This window comes from Culex pipiens, chromosome 3 (assembly GCF_016801865.2).
Source record: "Culex pipiens pallens isolate TS chromosome 3, TS_CPP_V2, whole genome shotgun sequence".
In the NCBI taxonomy this organism is placed as follows: domain Eukaryota; kingdom Metazoa; phylum Arthropoda; class Insecta; order Diptera; family Culicidae; genus Culex; species Culex pipiens.
The window spans coordinates 82,440,794-82,467,623 of NC_068939.1; the positions used below are offsets into that span (position 1 = coordinate 82,440,794).

Sequence of the window (26,830 nt, forward strand, 5' to 3'; positions counted from 1 at the left end):
TCATTGCGCCATGGTTCCAAAATGCATGGTTTGCGGGGATTCTTCTCACGACAAGGACAATTGTCCCGTGAATGAAGTCACCCAATTTAAATGTGCAAATTGTGGTGGAAATCACAAATCAAATTTCTGGGATTGCCCCATCAGAAAAAAGGTTTTGGATTCTCGTGCTAAGCATCAGCCGAAATCCAAACCGAAATTTTCTCAAAGTCAGGTTGTACCTGCATCTTTAAATCAAACGTTCGTGCTGTCTCACTCGAACAATGCTAGAAATACCCCTACCGTGGAAAAGTTAGGTAACAGCAATGGCATTTCATATGCCAACGTCGTTTCGGGTTCGGGTTCATCCACGAATTTTAAATCCTCTACCAATTTTCAAATTGGGCAGGTACCTCAAATTTCATTTGAAAATTTTTCTGCTGGCAACGCTTTGGGATCTTCTGATCTCGGCGATGTTACGTTTGAAAAAATGACTTTTTTGCAAAACTCACTGTTTGGTTTGATTCAAACAATGAGTAATGCTACATCCATGATGGAAGCTATCCAGATTGGATTAAAATTTGCGAATGATGTTGTTCTTACCCTGAAGTTTAATCATGGATCTAAGTAATTCCATCAATATTATGAATTTTAATGCTCGCTCTTTAAAAGCGAAAGAAAATGAATTTTTCAACTTTTTACGAGTTCATAACGTGCATGTTGCTGTTATAACCGAAACATTTTTAAAAACTGGCACTTATTTGAAAAGTGATCCAGATTATAAAGTTATAACCAATAACAGAATGAATCGAAATGGCGGTGGAGTTGCAATAGTTATCCACCGTAGTATGACTTATAGCACTTTACGTGACTTTAAGTTAAAAGTTATTGAAAGTTTGGGCATTGAACTTGAAACTTCTTTTGGGAAAATTATGATTGCAGCTGCATATTTACCATTCCAATGCACTGGGGAAAATAAAAATTATTTCAAAGGGGATTTGAATAAACTTACTCGGCATAGATCTCGATTTTTGATCATCGGTGATTTTAATGCCAAACACCAATCTTGGAATAATTCAAAAGTAAATTCCAATGGTAAAATTCTATTCAGAGATTGCACTTCTGGTCTTTATTCGGTTTTATACCCGAATGGGCCAACTTGCTTTTCTTCTGTTAGAAATCCATCAACAATTGATTTGGTTTTGACAAATCAAAGTCAGTATTGTGGTCCTTTAGTGACTCATGCTGATTTTGATTCTGATCACCTTCCAGTAACTTTTTCACTTTCTCATGAAGCAGTTACCAGACCCAATAGTTCTGTGTTTAATTACCACAAAGCTAATTGGGACAGGTATCAGCATCATATTGAGAACAATTTAAATCATGATTTTGTTTTAGAAACCAAAGCTGATATTGATTCAGCCTTGGAATCTTTAACTAATGCAATTTTGGATGCTAGGAATATTGCTATTCCTAAAGTCCAAGTCAAATTTGATTCTCCCATTATTGATGACGATCTTCAGCTTCTGATTCGTCTGAAAAATGTTCGCCGAAGACAGTATCAACGTTCTCGTGATCCTGCACTGAAGCGAATTCAAAAAGATTTGCAAAAGGTTATTGACCACAGATTCACTCTCCTGCGAAATGAAAAGTTCGCAAGAGATGTCGAACAAATTAAACCTTATTCCAAACCTTTTTGGAAACTTTCAAAGGTTCTTAAGAAACCTCAAAAACCAATCCCTTCTTTAAAAGATGGTGATAATATTCTATTAACTAATGGGGAGAAAGCTCAAAAACTTGCTCAGCAGTTTGAGAGTGCTCATAATTTCAACTTAAATGTTCTGAGTCCTATTGAAAATCAAATTTCAATAGAATTTCAGAATATTGTTGAACAACAGTTTTCATCAGATGATGTTTTTAATACGGATCTGAATGAAATAAAATCTATTATCAAAAAAATTAAAAATATGAAAGCCCCTGGTGAGGACGGCATTTTTTACATTTTAATTAAAAAACTACCTGAAGCAACTTTAAGTAGCTTGGTCAAAATTTGCAACAAATGTTTTGATTTGGCATATTTTCCCAGTAGTTGGAAAAATGCCAAAGTAGTTCCGATTTTAAAACCGGATAAAAATCCTGCTGAAGCCTCAAGCTATCGGCCCATTAGTTTGCTTTCATCTATTAGTAAATTATTCGAAAGAATAATTCTTAATAGAATGATGACGCACATTAATGAAAATTCAATATTCGCTGATGAGCAGTTTGGATTTCGCCTTGGGCATTCAACTACTCATCAGTTGTTGAGAGTTTCAAATTTGATTCGAAGCAACAAATCTGAGGGCTATTCTACTGGCGCTGCTCTTCTAGACATAGAAAAAGCATTTGACAGTGTTTGGCATAAAGGTTTGATTGCAAAATTGAAAAGGTTTAATTTTCCGATTTACATCGTGAAAATTATTCAAAATTATTTGACGGATCGTACTCTGCAGGTATGTTATCAGAACAGCAAATCTGATCAACTACCTGTACGTGCTGGCGTCCCTCAAGGAAGCATTTTGGGTCCAATTTTATACAATATTTTTACTTCTGACTTGCCTGATTTGCCCCCAGGATGTCAGAAATCACTTTTTGCTGATGATACAAGCATCTCCGCCAAAGGTAGAAGCCTTCGTGTCATCACAAGAAGATTACAAAAAAGCTTGGATATTTTCAATTCTTATTTGAAAGAATGGAAAATTACTCCAAATGCTGCAAAAACTCAACTTATTATTTTCCCTCACAAACCAAGGGCTGATTTTCTTAAACCAAAAAGTCATCACATTATAAAGATGAATGAGGTAAATTTTAAGTGGGAGGATCAAGTGAAATATCTTGGACTTGCTTTTGACAAAAACCTTACTTACAAGGATCACATTGAAAGTATCCAGGTTAAATGTAACAAATATATTAAATGTTTGTATCCACTTATAAACAGGAATTCTAGACTTTGTCTCAAGAATAAACTGTTAATTTATAAACAAATTTTCAGACCTGCCATGCTTTATGCTGTGCCGATCTGGACAAGCTGTTGCTTAACCAGGAAGAAAAAACTTCAGAGGATTCAGAACAAAATTCTGAAAATGATTCTGAAACTTCCTCCCTGGTTCAGCACCAGTGAACTTCATCAATTAGCCGAAGTTGACACTTTGGATGTTATGTCCAATAAGATAATTGATGCATTTCGACAAAAATCATTGCAGTCTTCAGCTGCATTGATCCGCTCTTTATATAGTTTATAAGTTAGTTTTAAGGTATCCCTTTTCCCTATTGTACATGTAGGACCTCCTACATTTGAAATCACTGAATAGCGAAAGCTACAATATTTCATGAATAAATGAAAGTTGCTAGTATTTAAAATTGAGGTGAAAAGTCATCGATTGTGATTGGACACTCAATAATATTTTAACTGAATGAATGTACATGGAAGAGAAAATCTAAATAAATATAAATTAAAAAAAAAAAAAAAATCGTGTATCAAGTCATTTAAAATTCATAGATGATTACGGTATGTGCTCTTTCTCTCTTCCTCTGTTTGTGTGGTGGATTTGCACAGGTGGAAAATGTGGACATTTTTGATTGAATATGCTCAAAAGTTTTCAATACCTTTGTTGTGAAATTGAGCGTTGAAATGTATTGCCGGCACTTGCCTACTTTACGGCGCTCGACATTTTTCCCACAGTGTCAAGGTTGCATACGTGTAGGCGTACAGTTTATCTTCCTCCGTACACGCTGCCATCTGGTGGGGAGCATTACTGGATATGTCTCTCAAAAGCTGCTGGAAATGGTCTTCGGGGTAGGAGTTTTTTTTTTCTTTTTCAGAGAGCCACTGCTGCGACACATTCGACTTGGCCAGACTGCTTGGAACCGCTCATTGAGCTTCGCTGAAAGATCTACCCCCGAAAAAGCATAATGACGATAACGACCACTGGAAGTGGTGGAAAAGTGACCTGCTTTTCGAGAAAAGTCGGAAGCTGTGCGGTTCTTTTTTTCGCATTCAAGTGCACTTTATCTTCGAGCTTTTGAATTTTGTCGGAGTCCTAAAGCAAAGCGTAGCTATTATGCAAAAATGGTTGCAATCAGCGCAAAAGGTAAAACAAATTCAGACAATCCTGAAATGTTCTACTTAGATTTAGCTCCAAATCCACGATTCGGTTGTCCTTCTGCTAAAGCTGGTTCCACCGATCCATTCAACCCTATCTTTCACAGGGAAAACAAACGAAAACACGACCATATGTGGCTACCCCACTCCAAAAAAAAAAATGGAAATATGCAGATTCACGAAGAAGGTCGCGTTGACTTGTGTGTTAAAAATAAATTCACTCAGGAGGACACAGAACCTCGGGAGGACACACATTCGTCCTGCCCGGTTTCGAATTTCGTTACGATGGTTCTGATGTTCCGGAAAGGGAGTTAGTCAGCCAGTAGTAGTACAAAGCAATATGCTGCCGGCCTTATCAAATTGCATACACAGCTGTCGATGGATTTGTTTTTCGCTCGAATAAGCTCTTGCTCGCTTTGGGATTTCAATCGAAACCGGAGTCAAATTTAGATATTGGTGTATTTTTGTTTGAACATTCGGGAAGGGAACCAGCTGAGATTGAACAGCTTTATTAAACTTTTATTGCGGCCGGGAACCGTGGTGTAGGGGTGAGCGTGGTTGCCTCTCACCAAGTCTGCCTGGTCACGCCTTCCATCAGACGGGGAAGTAAATGTTGGCCCCGGTATAACCTAGAGGTTAGGTCGATAGCTCAGTCCAGCTGTAGGAGTCGTCTCCCTGGGTCCTGTCTCGGTGGAGTCGCTGGTAGGCAGTTGGACTAACAATCCAAAGATCGTCAGTTCGAATCCCGGGGTGGATGGAAGCTTAGGTGTAAAAAGAGGTTTGCAATTAGTTTCGAGTAGGAATCTCGCAATCGAGAACGCCAAGACAATGCTTTAGAGCGAATAATTTGTTTTTTTTTTTATGGTGAAAATGCTGATACCTACAATGGATTCAATTTGAATTCAAGTCTTGATTAGAATGTAAATATTCCGTTCCCATTATTTATACATCCATGACATATATTGTTTTACGGTTAGATCACATTTTTTTATCAAATTAACTTGATTAATTCCGGGTTGGTACGAAATTTCAACGAAAAATCTATTCTATCGTTACAAACACTCCCAAAACGGTGTTATACCCACTCCAAAATGTTTATTTAGCAATTCTATCGTACTATATTGACATTTAGTAGAATTTAAAAGCTTGCAAAATTAAGTTTAGATAAGTTTTCTATAGAATTTCCAGAGTTATATAAACTTTTACACTAAGTAGTTAGTAAACTTTATACTCAATCCCAATCATTTTATTAATCAGTCAAGGATTCCTATTTGGAGTTGGGAGACTGGATTCATGGTGATTTGTCAACAAATAACTTTATTTATGTAAATTTTTCGAAAGGTGTACAAACTTTTTTTGCACCTTTTTCGATTTTTGTAATAGTATTTGTTATATAACTTTTTAAAGAAATCATCTTTCAACATTAATTTGTTTAGATGTTTCTTCACAATATGTGCATTGTGCCCAAAGGGTGTAAATTTTTTTTTTACATACTGTATACTACTTTTTTAATAATTTTATTTTTGTACTCCAAATTTTCTCCTGCTAGCATTTTGAAAGGTTATAATTTTGGCTGAAGCCCAAGGCACGAAGAATGATATCACTTGACATACTTATTTAATAACAGAACTGATTTACGAACTTTGAAGAGATTGGGACATTTCCACTAGAAAACAGATATAATAAAAAAAAACTTTGAAACGTGTACAGCATTTAACCTCACAACTTTTGTTCGAGGTTCATTCATTTTGAGGTTTTTTTTTTTGGGAAAAATTACTTTTTGTGTTTTTTATTATTCTTGTTTAATTTTTAATAATATAATTTGCAATAATCTCGTTTAGCTTATGTAGTAAGTTCATGACGCCCCCCTCCAAAATTGTTCCGAAAAAACAGGAACAAAATTTTTTTTCCGAAAAACTTCAAAATTTTCATCAAAATAGAGGTCTAATTAACTGAAAACACTCTAACATGCATTTTTCTGCATTGATTATAATATTTAGCATGTTTGGGCTTGTTTAAAAATGTTTTGAATTTCTATGAAATTCCAATGTACAGCACCGCAAAAAAAATATTTTTCTCAAAAAATAAAATTTTCCTCAATACTTGGATATTTTGGAAACCAATGGTGGCAAAACAACTTGACAGGTGTATAATGCATTTTAAAACACTTTTTTTTATTAAAATGTTGAAACCATAGCTCGTAATTTCAATTGCTATACTTTTATATTTTTTTGACCCCCCTCCCCCCCTCGACTTTGGTCAGAGTCGAGGGACAAAAACTTCAAACAATATTTGCAACGGCCTTACCGTAATTTTTTGCTGCTTGTTTTTTCTTACATTTTTCACTATAGAATGATTTCACATGTTAAAAATGCATGATAAAAATACTGCTAATGAAAAAGCTAGTCAAAGTAAAAAAATGTTTAGCATTTGCAAAATCACATAAAAATTCTAACTATCAAACCTTATGTTAAAATAATATCAGAGCAGTTCTCTAGGATTTCGATCATTCGATTTTTTTTTTTGTATTTTTTAGTCCGACTGAAACTTTTTTGGTGCCTTCGGTATGCCCAAAGAAGCCATTTTGCATCATTAGTTTGTCCATATAATTTTCCATACAAATTTGGCAGCTGTCCATACAAAAATGATGTATGAAAATTCAAAAATCTGTATCTTTTGAAGGAATTTTTTGATCGATTTGGTGTCTTCGACAAAGTTGTAGGTATGGATACGGACTACACTGGAAAAAAAGTAATACACGGTTAAAAAATTTTAGTGATTTTTTTATTTAACTTTTTATCACTAAAACTTGATTTACAAAAAAACACTATTTTTATTTTTTTTATTTTTTATATGTTTTAGAGGACATAAAATGCCAACTTTTCAGAAATTTCCAGGTTGTGCAAAAAATCATTGACCGAGTTATGAATTTTTTAATCAATACTGATTTTTTCAAAAAATCGAAATTTTGGTCGTAAAAGTTGGGTGTTTTGGGTGAGACTTAGAAAACATCAATTTTCCTGTTTTTAAACCTTTGCATTGCAATATCTCAGCAACTAAAGGTCGTATCAACAAAGTCCAAAGAAGCAGATAGAGAGAATTTTCTCAGCTCTTCAAAAATATTTTTTTCAAAACTGGGCAAACATGTGCACTAATTTTAAAAAATGAAAAATTGCGACTATTTTCAAAAAAACACTCAAATATGGCTATAACTTGAAAACGGTGCACTTTATCAAAATTTCACTTAAGTACTTTTTGATTGCAAATTTGATTTTACATCGAAAAATGAAGTTAACAAATTTTTACGACCAAAATTTAGATTTTTTGAAAAAATCAGTATTGATTAAAAAATTCATAACTCGGTCAATGATTTTTTGCACAACCTGGAAATTTCTGAAAAGTTGGCATTTTATGTCCTCTAAAACATATGAAAAATAAAAAAAAATAAAAATAGTGTTTTTTTGTAAATCAAGTTTTAGTGATAAAAAGTTAAATAAAAAAATCACTAAAAATTTTTAACCGTGTATTATTTTTTTCCAGTGTAGTCCGTATCCATACCTGCAACTTTGCCGAAGACACCAAATCGATCAAAAAATTCCTTCAAAAGATACAGATTTTTGAATTTTCATACATCATTTTTGTATGGACATCTGCCAAATTTGTATGGAAAATTATATGGACAAACTAATGATGCAAAATGGCTTCTTTGGGCATACCGAAGGCACCAAAAAAGTTTCAGTCGGATTAAAAAATACAAAAATTAAAATTGAAGAAAAAAGACCGATTTCGTAGAGAATTGTTCATCAGAGTTTTGGACAATTGTATTTGATGCTCAAAAATTTATTGAAGATTGATTTTTGCTGAAATTTAAGAACGAGGCCTGTCTAGAGGTGGTATATAGTTTTTTTTTTGCAATTCCGGCGTGAAACTACTTACTTTTCCTGTCATTCTTGAACGACGAAATAGCCTACTTTTCTGTACCAAAAATAACATAATCGAATATCAACACTTTTCAAAATAAATGCTGAAAAGTTCTACTTTTCAGCACTGAAATGGGTGCTGAAAAGTTGAACTTTTCAGCACTTGTTTCGAAAAGTAACACTTTTCAACATTTTTTTGATTTAAACGATTTATTGACAAAATACATGAAAATTCGACTTAAAATTTCACTCAATGAGTGTTTTTCGAAATTGCAAAAAATGTTGTAAGGAACTCGTTGCAAAACTTAATTTTTTCAGCACTCGTCGTATTTATCCAACTCGGTGAACCTCGTTGGATAAATGTACGACTCGTGCTGAAAAAATCCTCTTTTTGCAACTTGTTGCATAAACTACTATTTTCATCGCCTGAATCGAAAGACCACAATTGTTTGTTTTGTTTGTGATTTGGAATTGCAAAAAAAAATAACTATGCAACTGGTAGCATTTTGTTGCATAAACTACTATTTTGTCGAATTTGGCTCTGTCCCTAATTTGAGTGAATTTTATTTTCAGTAACATTTACAAATCAAGGTTGAAATTGGAGACCAAATTATTTTAAAAATGTACATTACTGTTCGATAAGATGTAGAACACAAAACCGATAGAATTAGTAAAAAAAGGTGATTCAGATTTATTTCCAAAATTTCCATACAAACTTGATTCAAGTTCTGAGGAAGGAGCGAAACCACGTGGTATATTTTTTTTGCGTTTCTTTTGTTTAATTTGTGGTCCATTTTGCAAGCAGTTGGTTGTCATTGTGCTGATTGAAACTGATTTCCTTTAATTCTGTGGAAAAAGCGAAACCAAGTGGCTTTTTTAATCTAAATTAAGTGTTTTGTGATTTTGGAAGCCCTTTCTATATCATCGTTGACCGGGAGGCAAGGTGTCGTGTTAATTGTGTATTTATTTTCGAATGATGTGTAAAATTTTCACGGTGAAAAAGTCATTTCTATATAATCGTTGAAAGACACGCTGACTTTTCAGGATCGTCGAGTCGTTTCCAACGAGTTCAAAACATTGAAGATCTAGTAACCCTGTCTCGAGTGATGACCACTTAAGTGAAATTTGTGTACTTTTTTATTCCGGATCTAAAAAAATAGATGAAATTTGTGTCTAAACCCATCATATCACCCATTGTTGGTAAAGAGTGAGGAATAAAGTTAGTATTTTCGAATTTTCGCAGTGGCCAAAATCATCCCCTTGGGACAACAATTTATAAACATTGAAGAGGGGTCAGGGCTACTTTTTCCGATTTCTTGATAGTTAAATTAATTGTTCAAAAAATGTAATTTATCTTGATTATCGTTCCACCATTATTTTAATAAATAACTCACAATTACTGCATTTAAAATGCCATGCTATTATGCTTCAATTTTTTCTCCCTTTCCTCTAACGTTCAAAGTGGCATTCAATGTAGGCAGTGAAAGCTTCCTCAAGCCACCACCCCCTCATTCAGTGCCCTCAGAGCGATGCAACCGGTTGATTGTGTTCAGAAGTTCGTTCAGAAACAGCACACAATCAAAGTGACAGGCAATTTAATGATGGCAGCAGCATGTTCCATAACCCTAACTTATTGATTTTTTAAGGTTGACCCCTATCAGATGAAAAATGTGACAATTCATGAAATATAATAACTTTCGAGAAGCACGTGCTGTTGAGGATGTTAACAAATAAAATCAAATATTTTCAATTGCTTAACTGAAAAAATTGTATTCAAAAACATACATGATTTTTTTTACTATAAAATAACAGAACTTCGCAAAATCTAACAGATTCATGAAACGCACAAAACAATATAGAATTCTAAAATCCCACTTTACTAAATCTACCAATATATTGGCGTTTAACCTTTCGCCACTCCATTTAAAATAACCCTTGCAGAAAATTGCGTATGAAACGGCTTCGGGATACGATCACACGTTATTGACCACCACCGTGAGATAGGTTTCACAGATGAAAAAAAAAGATTTACAATTGAACAGCAAATTCTTGAAATGCTTAAAATGGTTTAAAAAATGTTCATTTTATTTTCCACTAACATTCCAGTAACAATTCAAAAAAGATTTTTTTTCCGTGCATAACCCACCTTAAAAGGCCCTTATCAGTGTAAAATGTCCGTTCCTGGCGTACTAAGCCCAATCGAAAGGAGCCGTTAAAAGTGTGTGCGTGTTCGGCCCACATCAAGGATGCGAACATTTCGCATGTGAAGTCCAGTTGAAGGACCTTGGTGGCGGAGGCGGCTTAGGGTCAGGACGGACGGTATTATTGGCCTCATTTCAATAAGGCAATAAAAAAAGGTTTCTTGCCGTCGGTAGGGATATACGCTTTGTGAACAAATTATGCGTAAATTTGTAAGAACTTTGTGCTGGTGAACCCTGGTATGGCCGGCAAGTTCACCACGTGTCCTTGAGTTCAAAGAGGGCCTGGTGCTTGTGACGAACTGGCGGAGGTCATGAATTGCTTTGGGATTTATTTTTTTATTTTTGAAGGAATGTGAATGAATCATCTTGATTTTACAGCGATTCTAAGTCATGCCGCAAGATCAAGATATCAAGTATCAAGTATGATGGGAGTTCCATGACCAAAATAATTACATCCCTATTTTATTATTATTATTTGTTTGGGCTGGTACGAATATTTTTAAAAGTTTTTATTCATTAACATTCATTCATAATTCTGATATGTAATTTATTGACAAATAATATCGGACCGTAAAACGGGGTGACTTTGATAGCCGGGGTGACTTTGATAGGTTTGAGATTTTTCCGCAAAATGAAGAGTACAATTTAAATACGTACGGAATGGTTTAGAATCATACTGACCGTGGTAGAGAAGTGTTCAAAGTACCTCAAAAAGAACTATTCATAAAATTTTGATAAGTTTAAAAAGTTAGTTGACTATAGTTAAGAAAATGTTGATGAAAGTCATTATTTTAAAATTCTCAAAGTGTCATGATTTTCTCAATGAACATGATTTTGAATCGGAAAACGAAATGCATTTTCGGATTCTTTGGACAATTTTTCACTAGGACAAGGTTAAATAAGTTTGTAAATAATAAATAATATGTGTTTTTGAAACACAATTTAAAAAAAAATCTCCAAATTTAAAGGCAATTTCTGTTGAACTAATTTCATGTCAAATGTGAAAACTTGTGATTCGTGCTTCGAATTCTGTATAAAATGCAATATATATTGATAATTTCATAAACAAAACTAGTTTTAACAAATTTCAGGCAAATTCCGACTTTTTAACAATTTTACCTAAAATTTATATGTATTTTGTTAAAAGGCTTATAAACTTAGTTAACTGAATATAAACATTGCTTTTTTTCTTAAAAACTTTATCAGCTACTTTAGTGATGGTACATTTAATGTACAAATAAAGTTTGAACACCTATAATCTGATTTTCACAAGAAAAACTATGACTATCAAAGTCTACCCGGAATTTAAACTATGAATTTTTAACGTAACTATTTTTCTAAACACTATTGAAAAAACTTTTTTTCCAAAATAGTGCATGGACTTTGTGTAGCCTACCCCAGTACATGTTTTAAAAATAATAATCTTGAGAAAAACCTTACCTGTTGGAAAATGTACCAAAAATAAATGGAAAACCTATCAAAGTCACCCCGGTTTACGGTATGTCATACATCACCATGCTTCTCCATCAAAATGAGTTCTCAGTTCGTTTTGCTGGAGACGCATGGTGCTTTATGTTCAATTAATGTACTAAATAGGCTGAAGATTTTTGCAAAATGAAAAATACGAATTAAATACACGAAAAGATATGTAGGCAGTTTTCAAGAATTATTTTTCAAGTATTTTTTGAAAAGATTTAAAAGTTGAAAGTTATCTTATAAACACATTCATGAATAGGATTGTTAAAATTCTCTGATAGTGTCATGTTGTTCTCAAAGAAAATAAGTTTTAATCGGAAAATGGACTGCATCATCGGATTCTTTGAATAATTCTACACAAAACACAGCTAAAATTAGTTTCTAGATTACAATTTTTAATTGTTATCTAAACAGACTTCAAAAATACCTTGTCATTTATATACCTTCTCATTTTATAAAAAAAATATTGTTGTGAGTCAACATACTTTAACAAAATAAATGGAACCCTGGTAAATAGGGGAGTAACATGTAATTCCATCGAACACCTAATGTTGGCATATGAACATTTTAACGTTCAACTACACGCAAAAAAAGTCAATTCTCGAAATTGTGAATCAAGTTCATGAATTTGAGAACCACGAAGGAATATATTCACGTTTATAGTGCAAATGCACCATACACATGAATAAATTCCTTCGTGGTTCTCAATTCACAACACAATTCACGATAACGGGAATTGATTTATTTCTGTGTACGGCTTCTTAAAAGTGTTTTCAACTCAAACCGTCTCGAATAGCTAAGTAGAAAGTGAGGAAGCAGGCTTCTCTGAAAAGCATTGTCAAAGAAATTGTTTAAATGGTAAAAATCTGCGAATTTGATATAAACAGGACCGAATCCTTAACCCCTATTGCATTATTCTTTCTGTGTGAGACCCTCACATTAGTGCAAGTTATAAAAAAAAATCTCACCGAAGTGTGTGTTATAACGATCACTCTAATTGATGTAACAAAGTACGCAACGGGTTTAGTGTAACAGAAAAAAATAAATAAAAAATCAAAAATAAAAACAACTCCCACGTCGACTTTCTCACATTTTTTGTCCCCTCTTGTTCTCTGTTGATAACACAAGGATGCCATTACATCACACTCACACAAATAAGCTGACAAACATTCCCAAAAGAGAAAAGCTCCCCAAACATGTCCTCTCCCATTTTCTCGCTTTAAAGTCTCTCTCGCAGAGTCCTTTCAAGCTTGAGCACATGGTCCACCCGTCGTGCAGTGTGTGTGTTGTCGATCACTTCACCACACTAGGTACTCCACGCGTTTGTGTGGGTGTTATGGGAGGAATGCTGGCACCCACCCAGTCGCAGACGGTGCACAGTGGGTTTGCAAGTGGTAAAAAATAATGCTGTTTTTACTGTCTTTTGAAATTCTGTGAAAGAGCAAATTTTGTCCAAAACTGACTATTTATTTTATTTGGTCTATCCTGTTCAGGTGGCAATTTGAGCAACTTTTTTATGGCAGAATATTTTTATTTATCTAAAGATCGTAGGTTCGAATCCCGAGGAGAATGGAAGCTTAGGTGTAAAAAGAGGTTTGCAATTGCCTCATCAATCAAGCCTTCGGACACCAAAGAAGGAATTCGAGTAGGAATCTTGCAATCGAGAACGCCAAGGCAATGCTGTAGAGCGAACAATTTATTTATTTATTTTACTTATCTTGTATATGTTATTCTTCATTTAGTTTTAACATTTTTGTATGCATTTATCTTATCAAGGTGATGTTTTCATTGATAGTTTTAAGTCTATTCTACAAAATTCAATCATTTATATCTACATTATTTGCTGTCTTTTCCGGTCTTTTTTAAATCGTTCAGTGTTTGTTCCATTTGTTATATGAATTTAAACTACTAGCTTTTAAGTTGTAACAAAATGTTTCCAAAACTAATCTGAGACAATAAAAACAATGAATACTTATTTTGACATAAAAAAGAAAAAAAATCAATCGATTTATTTTAGATTGCTTATTTTATTCAATTCCATGATGTCTTCGGTATTCTTTGTTCATCTTAAAGTACATTATAAAGGTGTAAATTTTTGCTCAGGATACCCCTTAGATCCCACTTTTTGGGTGATAAATTCATCAAATTCGAGTGGCTGAGCCAATTCAACATGCTTTAATAAGTTTATTTTTTATTCATTCATACACTTTATTAAATTATTAATAAAAATTAAAGCCTTTTTTTAAAAAAAGCTCTTTTCTGAGAAATATTACTTAAAAAAAATGTAAAAATGTAAACCTGATGAATATTCATCATAAACTGATGAGTATTCATCATTTCCTAAAGTTATATTACACATTTTTTTGAAACAAAATCTGTCACCATTTCCTGGTGAATATTACCATCATTTTTTTCTGTGTTGTTTAAAATCAAATTAAATTATAATTGTGTCAACAAATTGATTTTAACTGATCTGTGGACCCAAATTTCAAATCTGTAATAAGATTCAAAATACTCTATTTGATTGAAAATGCAGGATTAATCGTTATTCAATTTATTTGGTGTTTACATACAACCGATAGCTCAGCGAACATTGGCATGCGCGTAGATTGACATATCTTTCAATTCCATGATGTTTGATATGTCGGATGATAGGGTTTCTCTTATATTCCGAAAGTGTCCCCAAGGGGCCACCGATAACCGATTCCAGGTTGGCCAGGAAGGCTCAGAGAAAAACGGCTTTACCAATGATGGATATATCTTTCGATTTCATGAAGTTTGATATGCAACATGATGGGTTTTCAACAAAAAAAAATCAAGTTGGCCGTTCATCGGTTACCCGGGAACCGGTTCCAGGTTACCCGGAAGTGGGCACTAATACTCCAGAGTGGTTCTGGCAATCGTGTATTGTGTTTTAAGTAAGTTTATGTATCAATTTCAACTATCATGAGAGAATTGGTATCACATATACGTGAAAAACAGTAAAACATGAACTTTTCGGATGTTCCGGATTTCCGGAACCGGTAGGTCACCTAGCCCTGATATTAATATTTGTGGTCTAAGTACAGGTAAATACCTGCCGAATGCTGTAGCAGTACCATCAGTACAACCCTCTGCCGCAAGAACGGCAGACAGAAAAGATGAATTCGCCAATATTTTAGCGAGCCATAATTATGGTTGGCTTATCTTCTCGCGCTACGCCTCGACCTAATAGGGGGATGGCGTCGCTATTTTTAGACCACATTTTCCACTTTTTCTCATCGAAACCGACTACTTCATCGACTTCATTTTGCTGGGCGAGATAGGACGCCGTCTATTTTTAGACGATGACTCAGCACTTTTCCACTCTTGCGCTTTAAAAAACCAGATGGCAGCACGATGTAATGCCACGTCCCTATTATGTCATGGGTTGAGCGCCACCCCTTATGGGAGACTTTCAAAATACTTTGCCTTGACCTGTTATGAGATCCGCACAAGAAGGAAGAATCTTCAGATGCTAAAGTTTGCGACAAAAGCACTTTTTTGACTCGAACGGGAGGTCGATGCACTCCAGTTCGGCAGTCAGAGATTGCAAATTCTTAAGAGATGCTTCGGCTAAACTCGCACAATAATTGCAATTGTAATGTTGCTCGAGTTCTAGAGAACCGAAGTTGTTCTAATTGCACCTCTACTGAGGGTTCTAGGACTTCGACTCGGTCACTTTTACCCTGATCGTGCAGGAAGCAGGAGTGGTCGAAGGACCGTTTGGAATCGTTTTTTGGAAGTTAGTTTAAAGTCGTGGAAGTGTCTCAGTGGCAGAGGTTAATTCTGCAATTTTATTTTAGATCTCGCGGCTAGTGGTAGAATTAGGAGTAGGGTAGTGGCGAACCAGATTAAAACCCTGAAACTCCAGGTAACGTAGTCAATCTAGGTTACCGAAGTGCGTTGGCTAATTTTTGGGGAATTGGTTGGGCGATCTTCTCGGCACAGGTGGCAACCGGCATCATCCGCAGCAGAGCGGCCACTCCAACCGACAACCCAGCGCTTTTGGACTCCACCAAGGGGTCGAAGTTCCGGGGTGAACCCCCAAGCAGCTCGTCCGTCAACTCAAGAGCTGGGCGGCGTCCGTCAACACACGCCGCGGTCGAACCCTCGACCACCAACCGACCGAACCGGAACGGCCTCGTGGAGCCCTACACGGAAAAGAGTTCTATCCAAAATTTAACAATTCAAATTAGCTGGCTTCAAATTGGTGAAACAGTGATTTTTTTGGTTGAATCAGCTAAAATTACAGTTAAATTTACCAACCTGGGATTGGTGAAATAGCTAACCCTGATTGCTGATTTGCTTTCCAATACTGACAGCCCAAATCAAAATGACAGGAGAGGTTTTACCAAAAATAATGGTGTTTCAGCACAATTTTGCGTAATTTTACCGAAAAATTAGCTGGAACCGGCAGCATGGATTTTTTGACAGGTCATCAGTTCGCGTAGTTTTTTGATGGTTATGTGTGCTGTTTGAGTGCAAGTGCAAGTGCAAAAGGTGATAGAATGTGTTGTGTGAGTGAATAAATCAAAAGCCTGGAAGGTTTTCTGCGGATCGACACCTGAAGGTAAGTTTCAGTAGATAAGGTGAGAAGTTTTTTTGTGTTGAGGGAAAGTGGTTAGAAGTTGAGCCTCTCGTTATTGTTTGCATGATGCGTAGGTAAAAACATGTACTTAACATAAAGTGGGAGCATCCCTAAACCACGTGAACACTTTGGCAGGGGAAAGGGGAGGCTGGCGATTGTCCACAGTATACTTTTTTGTATGGACATCTGTCCACCTGGAGGGGCGGCGGGTACAGAATGTCTAGACATAGATTGGCCAATGTTTGACAGCTCCGAACAAATAGGGTACCTAATGCCTTTTAAGCACATCCATAAATATTGTTAAATATTAATAGAAATGAAGTTAAATTAAGTTCAATTAAGTGAATTAAGTGCAATTAAGTGAAATTAAGTTTAATCAATTTAAGTTTAGTTAAAATAAGTTACATTTGGTAAAATTTAAATAAAAATGTAGAATTCAGTTAAAATCAGTTAAATTGATAAAATTTAGTTAAAATTAGTTAAATTTAGTTGAAATTAGTAAAATTTCGTTAAAATTGATTAAATTTAGTTTAAATTAGTAAAATAAAGTAAAATTTAGATAAGTTTAAATAAATTTTGTTGAATAAGATGAATTAAAAAAAAAATAGTTAAATTAAGCAAAATTTAGTTAAATTCAGATACATTCAGTTGAAATTAGTTATTTTTTGAGAGATTTAGTTGAATTTGCCCAAATTTGGTTAAATTAAGTTGTGTTAAGTTAAATTTAGTAAAATTTAAAAAAAAATAAGCAAAATTAAGTAAAATTAAGCAAAATGAAGTAAAATTAAGCAAAATTAAGTAAAATTAAGCAAAATTAAATAAAATTAAGCTTAATTAAGTAAAACTATGTAAAATTCTCCTGTCTCGTCAGAGGCGCTGGAGCAGAAATCCCACGTTAGAGGAAGGCCATGCCCCGGGGGGCGTAGTGCCAATAGTTTAGTTTATGTAAAATTAAGTAAAATAAAGTAAATTTATGTAAAATTCAGTAAAATAAAGTTAAATTAAGTAAAATTGAGTTGAAATTATGTTAAATTCAGTTAATATATGTCAAATTAATTTCAATCAAGTTTAATTAAGTAAAATTAAATTAAATCAGTTAAATTGAGCTTAATTTAGTTGAAAATGGTTATATTTAGAAAAATGTAGCTGAATTTAGGTAAATGTAGTAGAATATAGGTAAATGTAAGTACATTTATTCAAATGTTATTACATTTGGTAGAATTTAGTTAAATTTAATGTTATTTGGTAAAATTCAGTTAAATTGAGTTTAATTAAGTTAAGTTAACTTTAATTAAGTTAAAATAAGTTTAATTAAGTTGAATTAGGTTAAACTAAGTTAAATTCAATTAAATTAAGTTAACTTTAATTAAGCTAAAATAAGTTTGATTAAGATAAATTAAATTAAGTTAAATTTAGTTTCATTAAGTAATATTAAGCTAAATTGAGTTAAATTGAGTTAAATTGAGTTAAATTAAGTTAAATTTAGTAAAATTGAGTTAAATTAAGTTAAATTATGTTGAATTAAGTTAAATTTAGTTAAATTAAGCTAAATTAAGTTAAATTAAGTTAAATAAAGTTAATTAAAGTTAAATAAAGTTAAATAAAGTTAAATAAAGTTAAATAAAGGCAAATAAAGGCAAATAAAGTTAAATAAAGTTAAATTAAGTTAAATAAAGTTGAATCAAGTTAAATTAAGTTAAGTTAAGTTTAATTAAGTTAAATTAAGTTAAATTATGTTAAATTAAGTTAAATTAAGTTAAATTAAGTTAAATTAAGTTAAATTAAGTTAAATTAAGTTAAATTAAGTTAAGTTAAGTTAAATAAAGTTAAATTATGTTAAAATATGTTAAATTAAGTTAAATTTAGTTAAATTAAGTTAAATTAAGTTGGATAAAGTAAAGTTATTTTGTTTAAGTGAAAGTAATTTGATGTTATATTTAAACTTTGTTAAATGCAAAACATAGTTTAAATTTAACATGAATTTACTATAATTTAACCAAAATAACTTTTTGTAAGTTTTTTTTTTGTATTTTTGTATTTTTGTATTTTTGTATTTTTGTATTTTTGTATTTTTGTATTTTTGTATTTTTGTATTTTTGTATTTTTGTATTTTTGTATTTTTGTATTTTTGTATTTTTGTATTTTTGTATTTTTGTATTTTTGTATTTTTGTATTTTTGTATTTTTGTATTTTTGTATTTTGTATTTTTGTATTTTTGTATTTTTGTATTTTTTTGTATTTTTTGGTATTTTTTGGTATTTTTGTATTTTTTGGTATTTTTTTGTATTTTTGTATTTTTGTATTTTTGTATTTTTGTATTTTTGTATTTTTGTATTTTTGTATTTTTGTATTTTTGTATTTTTGTATTTTTGTATTTTTGTATTTTTGTATTTTTGTATTTTTGTATTTTTGTATTTTTGTATTTTTGTATTTTTGTATTTTTGTATTTTTGTATTTTTGTATTTTTGTATTTTTGTATTTTTGTATTTTTGTATTTTTGTATTTTTGTATTTTTGTATTTTTGTATTTTTGTATTTTTGTATTTTTGTATTTTTGTATTTTTGTATTTTTGTATTTTTGTATTTTTGTATTTTTGTATTTTTGTATTTTGTATTTTTGTATTTTTGTATTTTTGTATTTTTGTATTTTTGTATTTTTGTATTTTTGTATTTTTGTATTTTTGTATTTTTGTATTTTTGTATTTTTGTATTTTTGTATTTTTGTATTTTTGTATTTTTGTATTTTTGTATTTTTGTATTTTTGTATTTTTGTATTTTTGTATTTTTGTATTTTTGTATTTTTGTATTTTTGTATTTTTGTATTTTTGTATTTTTGTATTTTTGTATTTTTGTATTTTTGTATTTTTGTATTTTTGTATTTTTGTATTTTTGTATTTTTGTATTTTTGTATTTTTGTATTTTTGTATTTTTGTATTTTTGTATTTTTGTATTTTTGTATTTTTGTATTTTTGTATTTTTGTATTTTTGTATTTTTGTATTTTTGTATTTTTGTATTTTTGTATTTTTGTATTTTTGTATTTTTGTATTTTTGTATTTTTGTTTTTTTGTATTTTTGTATTTTTGTTTTTTTTTGTATTTTTGTATTTTTGTATTTTTGTATTTTTGTATTTTTGTATTTTTGTATTTTTGTATTTTTGTATTTTTGTATTTTTGTATTTTTGTATTTTTGTATTTTTGTATTTTTGTATTTTTGTATTTTTGTATTTTTGTATTTTTGTATTTTTGTATTACAGTATTTCATTTTTTTTTATTTGTCAATAGAATATCGCAACATATTTTTGTATTTTTGTATTTTTGTATTTTTGTATTTTTGTATTTTTGTATTTTTGTATTTTTGTATTTTTGTATTTTTGTATTTTTGTATTTTTGTATTTTTGTATTTTTGTATTTTTGTATTTTTGTATTTTTGTATTTTTGTATTTTTGTATTTTTGTATTTTTGTATTTTTGTATTTTTGTATTTTTGTATTTTTGTATTTTTGTATTTTTGTATTTTTGTATTTTTGTATTTTTGTATTTTTGTATTTTTGTATTTTTGTATTTTTGTATTTTTGTATTTTTGTATTTTTGTATTTTTGTATTTTTGTATTTTTGTATTTTTGTATTTTTGTTTTTTTGTATTTTTGTATTTTTGTTTTTTTTTGTATTTTTGTATTTTTGTATTTTTGTATTTTTGTATTTTTGTATTTTTGTATTTTTGTATTTTTGTATTTTTGTATTTTTGTATTTTTGTATTTTTGTATTTTTGTATTTTTGTATTTTTGTATTTTTGTATTTTTGTATTTTTGTATTTTTGTATTTTTGTATTTTTGTATTTTTGTATTTTTGTATTACAGTATTTCATTTTTTTTTATTTGTCAATAGAATATCGCAACAAAGCCGTACAATTAGAATGATCAACTATAACATAGTTTAAAAGCCTGGAAACTATTGAAACATCCAAAAAACTTGCTGGTCTACCAAAAAACGTACCAAGAATAGCGGAAAATCATGCTACACCAGCAAAAGTATTTTTGAAAATAAAAAACAACTTTACAGGCAGCAAGGGATTTTTAAAAATGATTTCGAAATTACCAGTTAAAACAGTCGAAAAATTAGCTGGACTTTACGAAAAACGAAGCAAGAACAAAAAAAAACGAGCTAAATCAGCCAAAAGGCTGGGTGAATAATGCGTGCTTTGCAGGCAGCAACGGAGGCTTTTGAAAGAAAACTTGTAGAAATAGTGGAAAAATGAGCTATTCCAACCAAAACACCTACCAAGAATAGTGGCAAAGTTAGCTAAACTAGCTAAAGAGATGTGTGAAAATACCTGGCTTCGCAGCATTCAATGGAAAATTTTGAGAATGATTCCAAAAAAACTAGTTGAAACAGCCTAAAAACTCGCTGGGCTAACTATAAAACTTCCTAGAATACCATAAAATCTAGCTAAAATAGCTAACAGACCTTCTCAAAACATACAGCTTTTGAGACTGACAGCATTTTTCCAGCTTGTAAATTAGTAAAATTTACTAAAAATTTAGCTAGATTTATCATTTTTAGGACCTGGATCCAGCTGTCAAATCCAGGACTTTTTTTTAGGATTTCCAGCTAAAAAAAATCGTGGTTGAAAAAACAACCATTTTTTTTAGGGTTTTTAACCGAAATTTAGTAAGATTCACGATAAACCTTCTTTCCGTGTAGGAACACCGCCAAGTTCCCGCGCGCATCCGCGCCGTCGTCGCAACCGACGCTACCATCGCAGCCTCCTAGCTGCACACCTGTGCGCCCCCGCACACCGGAAGTGATGCTGAGCACCCGTCGTTAGTGCCAACCCGTCTGCTGTTAGCCGCCGGCGGAACCATCTCGCCGTAGCCGAAGCTGTAAGCACCACCACCTGCTCGCCGGATCGCCAACCAACACACATTTCCATGGTCGTGTAAGTACGAACTTTTTCTCCCGACATGCGCATGATCGATCGTTGGCCAACACTTTTTCCGCCAACCCAGTGGGCAGTGAATTATAGCGATCACCCGAATGAATTTCGCCCCCCAAGCCAACGCACACTACTAGCCAGGCAGTGCACTGCCGTCAGGTAGAGAGACAGGAATTCTCTTGTGGTACCGAGGTACCGTGGTAGACTAGCATGCAGAATCCCTGGATCGAATCTCGTAGGGCCCGAAGTATTTTTTTGTAAACAATAAATTGTAGCTACTGAATTATGCGAACCTGAATATACGTTTTTTTGAGTTTCTGGAGTAATTTTGTGGTTTTTTCTAATGTTTTCTGAGGCATCTTTTCACGACTTTCGCGGTAGTTTTCTGTTTGGTTCCGCCATTCTGGCTTCTGAAGCGTTCTGGGGAAATTTGATTGGGGAGATTTTCTACCTGTGAGATAAGAACGGGGCAAGTACAATCTTTTGTTTTCTAGATCTGAAGTATTTTTTTTTAGTTTGCGATCTTTTTCTTCCGTTTGTAGCGCCTCGGCTAACCGCCGAGTTCTCGGATGAGTCGGATCGTTCTCAATCGCAAATTTTGGCATCAAGGATACACCCGCCCTGTGGCAGGGTCTCATAGCTGGGCAAAGCAGCACATGATGAATGGTCTCCCTTTGGGAGTGGCGCTTAAGCCATTTGTTTAATTACGCCAATGCGATCCGACCGACCGCCTCCGGTTACAATGCAACCCGAAGGATCCTGATTGGTTGAAAATTGCCGGAGATACAGGTCGTCAAAGTTGGGGTCTCAAAAAGGGCTTTTTACGGTTGTAGCCGATTCCCGGTGGCCACAGTGACCAAATCCGGTTTTCCAGGTCGGTTTCGGAGAGGGGGCGTTCTAAGCTTTCATTTGTGACCAAAAGAACCGGAATCGGCCAAAAACTGGATTTTTGAAGATTTTTTTAAAATTTTGGGTCGAAGAACCCCAATACCTTTAAAGTAACTTTTGTTATGGACGCTCCCCTAGGGGTCGTCCGAGGTTTATTTGTTTTGTGAAATGTGTTTTTATACTATAAATTTAATGTCAGAAAATTTTAGACACCAATGCTATGCTATGCTATGCTATGCTATAAATTTAATGTCAGAAAATTTCAAGGCTCTAGCATGTATGTAGCGAAAGTTATGGCAAATTTTATTTTCAAAAAGGCCGAAAAGGACCCCAATACCGTAGGAAGGTTGAATTGTTTGCAATATTTTTTTCCCTCTGATTAACCCCCTGACATCCAAATCAATTAGTACGCCAATTAAGTTTGAATTCTTGATGGTCAGTACTTGTTACAACATAACTTTGTTTTGATAAAAAAAAAAACAATTCACCTCTGTTCGAAACTCTGACCATTTTTTTTTAATCCTGCCCACTGTGCTCAATGAAGAGCGAGAAAATCTAATGGGTTTGCTCCTTTTTTACAAGATTACAACGTTTTTTTGTGCAATGTTTTCCCTCTCTCACATTGTCCCTTTTCTCTCGCAGTCTTTCTCTTTCTCACCCTCCCTCAGGTTGGCCAAAAGTTACGTTAGATGGAAAATTTAATCAGAAAATGGAACTTTAAAGTCTCTTTTTAAAATACTGTTATCACATTCAATAAGTAGCGCTGCATTTCCCGAATTTGTTTGCTAGAATTATTGAAATTTAAATTGTCGTGGCCTACCTCGATCCTTAAGGCCTACTGTTCCATTTGCTCGAGAACGATTTCGTAATACAAACCAAAACCATGGCCATCCAAAAAATCCTTTGCGAGATGACGATTTCGCGTACCGCGAGTTTGTGGAAAATCCTTGGGAAAATTACAGCCCTCTTTTCCAACGGGGAAAAGCACTCACACAAACGCACTGTTTGATAATTTAATTAGAGATTTTTGCTTGCCCACAAAAAGGCACTCTTTTTGCAGCTACGCAACTTTTTTTTCCAGAAGGAATCTCGATTCACCACTTTGAGCACTTTCCTTTATCAGTGAAAATGAGCTGAAAAACTATGGCTGAAATTTGCTTACTTTGACGAGTAGAAAATCGCGTTTTTCCGGACACTGGAGGGTGGAAAAACACGCACGCACTTTGCACTAAACTTGTAACACGCAGAAAAAAAACAAGAAGAGTTTTTCCTCTTGGAACTTTTCTTTCAAACGGGATCTGCTGCTGCTGCCCACATCAACGGAAAATTCAGCGCGACATTAACGGCGATAAAAAGTTGGAAAATCTGTTTTCCACTCTTGGCAGCAAACTCGTACGCGAACGAACACACACACTTTGTTTCGCACACACATACACTCACTAACGAGTAGTCCAAAGATGAAAGGAAAACTCAAGAAAAAGGAAAAACGACCACTTTTTGCACGAGCACTGCTAGCTTCTTCGCCTTCTTCTTGGTTTAATACTCCTTTAAGCTTTGAAACTTTTCTTCAACAAAAAAGCTTCTTCTTCTTCTTCCAGTGTGTGTATGTTCTGGTCAACAAATGGACACACAGCTTTTCGGTCGAGGAGGAGAAAAATCGTATTATTCAAGCTGAAGCAACTGAACCACTCTGCTGTCACCCACTCACTGGCCGGAGAAGATGAGGCTGGAAAAGTTATACCACACAGGCTACACAGGACTCGACCGTGAAAAAAGGGAATATCGCTCTCCCTCGAGAAATTACTCTCGAATTCTCTCAAAAGAGCGAACGTTACGAATACTATTGAAAGCATTGATAAGCTTGATGTGGGTGGTGGTGGTGGTGAGCCAATGTTGGGCGAAAAGCTTCGCTGATGTTGACGGTGTAAGTCCGGCGAAGCGATGCGGTGCAACCGGGGAGCTTTTTAGTGCAGGGAGCTTTCGGGTGGATTAAGCGAAAAGCTCGTGACGGAATCAAAAAGGGCCAAATTAAATTTAAATTTGTACCGTTTAGGAAACTAATTTGTAAAAATTGAACACTAAAAACTAAAAACTAAAAACTAAAAACTAAAAACTAAAAACTAAAAACTAAAACCTAAAAACTAAAAACTAAAAACTAAAACCTAAAAACTAAAAACTAAAAACTAAAAACTAAAAACTAAAAACTAAAAACTAAAAACTAAAAACTAAAAACTAAAAACTTAAAACTAAAAACTAAAAACTAAAAACTAAAAACTAAAAACTAAAAACTAAAAACTAAAAACTAAAAACTAAAAACTAAAAACTAAAAACTAAAAACTAAAAACTAAAAACTAAAAACTAAAAACTAAAAACTAAAAACTAAAAACTAAAAACTAAAAACTAAAAACTAAAAACTAAAAACTAAAAACTAAAAACTAAAAACTAAAAACTAAAAACTAAAAACTAAAAACTAAAAACTAAAAACTAAAAACTAAAAACTAAAAACTAAAAACTAAAAACTAAAAACTAAAAACTAAAAACTAAAAACTAAAAACTAAAAACTAAAAACTAAAAACTAAAAACTAAAAACTAAAAAACTAATACTAAAAACTAAAAACTAAAACTAAAACTAAAACTAAAAACTAAAAACTAAAAACTAAAAACTAAAAACTAAAAACTAAAAACTAAAAACTAAAAACTAAAAACTAAAAACTAAAAACTAAAAACTAAAAACTAAAAAACTAAAAACTAAAAACTAAAAACTAAAAACTAAAAACTAAAAACTAAAAACTAAAAACTAAAAACTAAAAACTAAAAACTAAAAACTAAAAACTAAAAACTAAAAACTAAAAACTAAAAACTAAAAACTAAAAACTAAAAACTAAAAACTAAAAACTAAAAACTAAAAAAAACTAAAAACTAAAAACTAAAAACTAAAAACTAAAAACTAAAAACTAAAAACTAAAAACTAAAAACTAAAAACTAAAAACTAAAAACTAAAAACTAAAAACTAAAAACTAAAAACTAAAAACTAAAAACTAAAAACTAAAAACTAAAAACTAAAAACTAAAAACTAAAAACTAAAAACTAAAAACTAAAAACTAAAAACTAAAAACTAAAAACTAAAAACTAAAAACTAAAAACTAAAAACTAAAAACTAAAAACTAAAAACTAAAAAATAAAAACTAAAAACTAAAAACTAAAAACTAAAAACTAAAAACTAAAAACTAAAAACTAAAAACTAAAAACTAAAAACTAAAAACTAAAAACTAAAAACTAAAAAATAAAAACTAAAAACTAAAAACTAAAAACTAAAAACTAAAAACTAAAAACTAAAAACTAAAAACTAAAAACTAAAAACTAAAAACTAAAAACTAAAAACTAAAAACTAAAAACTAAAAACTAAAAACTAAAAACTAAAAACTAAAAACTAAAAACTAAAAACTAAAAACTAAAAACTAAAAACTAAAAACTAAAAACTAAAAACTAAAAACTAAAAACTAAAAACTAAAAACTAAAAACTAAAAACTAAAAACTAAAAACTAAAAACTAAAAACTAAAAACTAAAAACTAAAAACTAAAAACTAAAAACTAAAAACTAAAAACTAAAAACTAAAAACTAAAAACTCAAAACTAAAAACTAAAAACTAAAAACTAAAAACTAAAAACTAAAAACTAAAAACTAAAAACTAAAAACTAAAAACTAAAAACTAAAAACTAAAAACTAAAAACTAAAAACTAAAAACTAAAAACTAAAAACTAAAAACTAAAAACTAAAAACTAAAAACTAAAAACTAAAAACTAAAAACTAAAAACTAAAAGACAAAAAGACAAAAAGACAAAAAGACAAAAAGACAAAAAGACAAAAAGACAAAAAGACAAAAAGACAAAAAGACAAAAAGACAAAAAGACAAAAAGACAAAAAGACAAAAAGACAAAAAGACAAAAAGACAAAAAGACAAAAAGACAAAAAGACAAAAAGACAAAAAGACAAAAAGACAAAAAGACAAAAAGACAAAAAGACAAAAAGACAAAAAGACAAAAAGACAAAAAGACAAAAAGACAAAAAGACAAAAAGACAAAAAGACAAAAAGACAAAAAGACAAAAAGACAAAAAGACAAAAAGACAAAAAGACAAAAAGACAAAAAGACAAAAAGACAAAAAGACAAAAACGACAAAAACGACAAAAACGACAAAAACGACAAAAACGACAAAAACGACAAAAACGACAAAAACGACAAAAACGACAAAAAAAACAAAACCCCTGATCGAAATACAACAACACTACACCACTTTAAAGACGTCCACGTGAACACCTTTTCTTGGAAAACTCTCTGTTCAGAACAGCTGACCCAGAAAGTTAAAAATCCTCCCCGAATCTTCGTTAATTTCAAGTGACGTGTAAATTTCGGGCCTCGGCAATTATGATTATTTATTACGGTTCCCGGGTCGGGCGGACGGCACTTTTCAGCACCAAACCCGGGACGGCACCCCGATCCTCCGTGACCTTTTCGGGGTGTGTCTCCACAAAACGGCCTTCACTTTGGCTTCTGTCGTCCGGCAGGTTACCTTTCTCTTTGGCCAAAGGGGAACGCTGTACCTTCGTGGTTGCTTTTTTTGTGTTCAATACTCTTTGCCAGTACCTTTAATCGAATCATTTCGGTCCGGAGTTTGTTCTGCTTTTATTTTA

At 32.1% G+C, this 26,830-nt stretch overlaps 1 protein-coding gene across 5 annotated transcripts in view; it reads right to left on the reverse strand.

Annotated features, from left to right (window-relative positions):
- Positions 1-23,841, reverse strand: part of LOC120421337 (protein GDAP2 homolog) — a 150,600-nt gene extending 126,759 nt beyond the window's left edge. For 3 of the 5 annotated variants that reach the window (XM_039584511.2, XM_039584512.2, XM_039584510.2), the window contains exon 1: positions 23,302-23,841. The gene's annotated coding sequence lies outside the window, so the exon portion shown is untranslated. The remainder of the gene's footprint in view (positions 1-23,301) is intronic. The other 2 variants (XM_039584515.2, XM_039584513.2) reach the window with 1 other exon arrangement.
- Between the last annotated feature and the right edge of the window lie 2,989 nt (positions 23,842-26,830).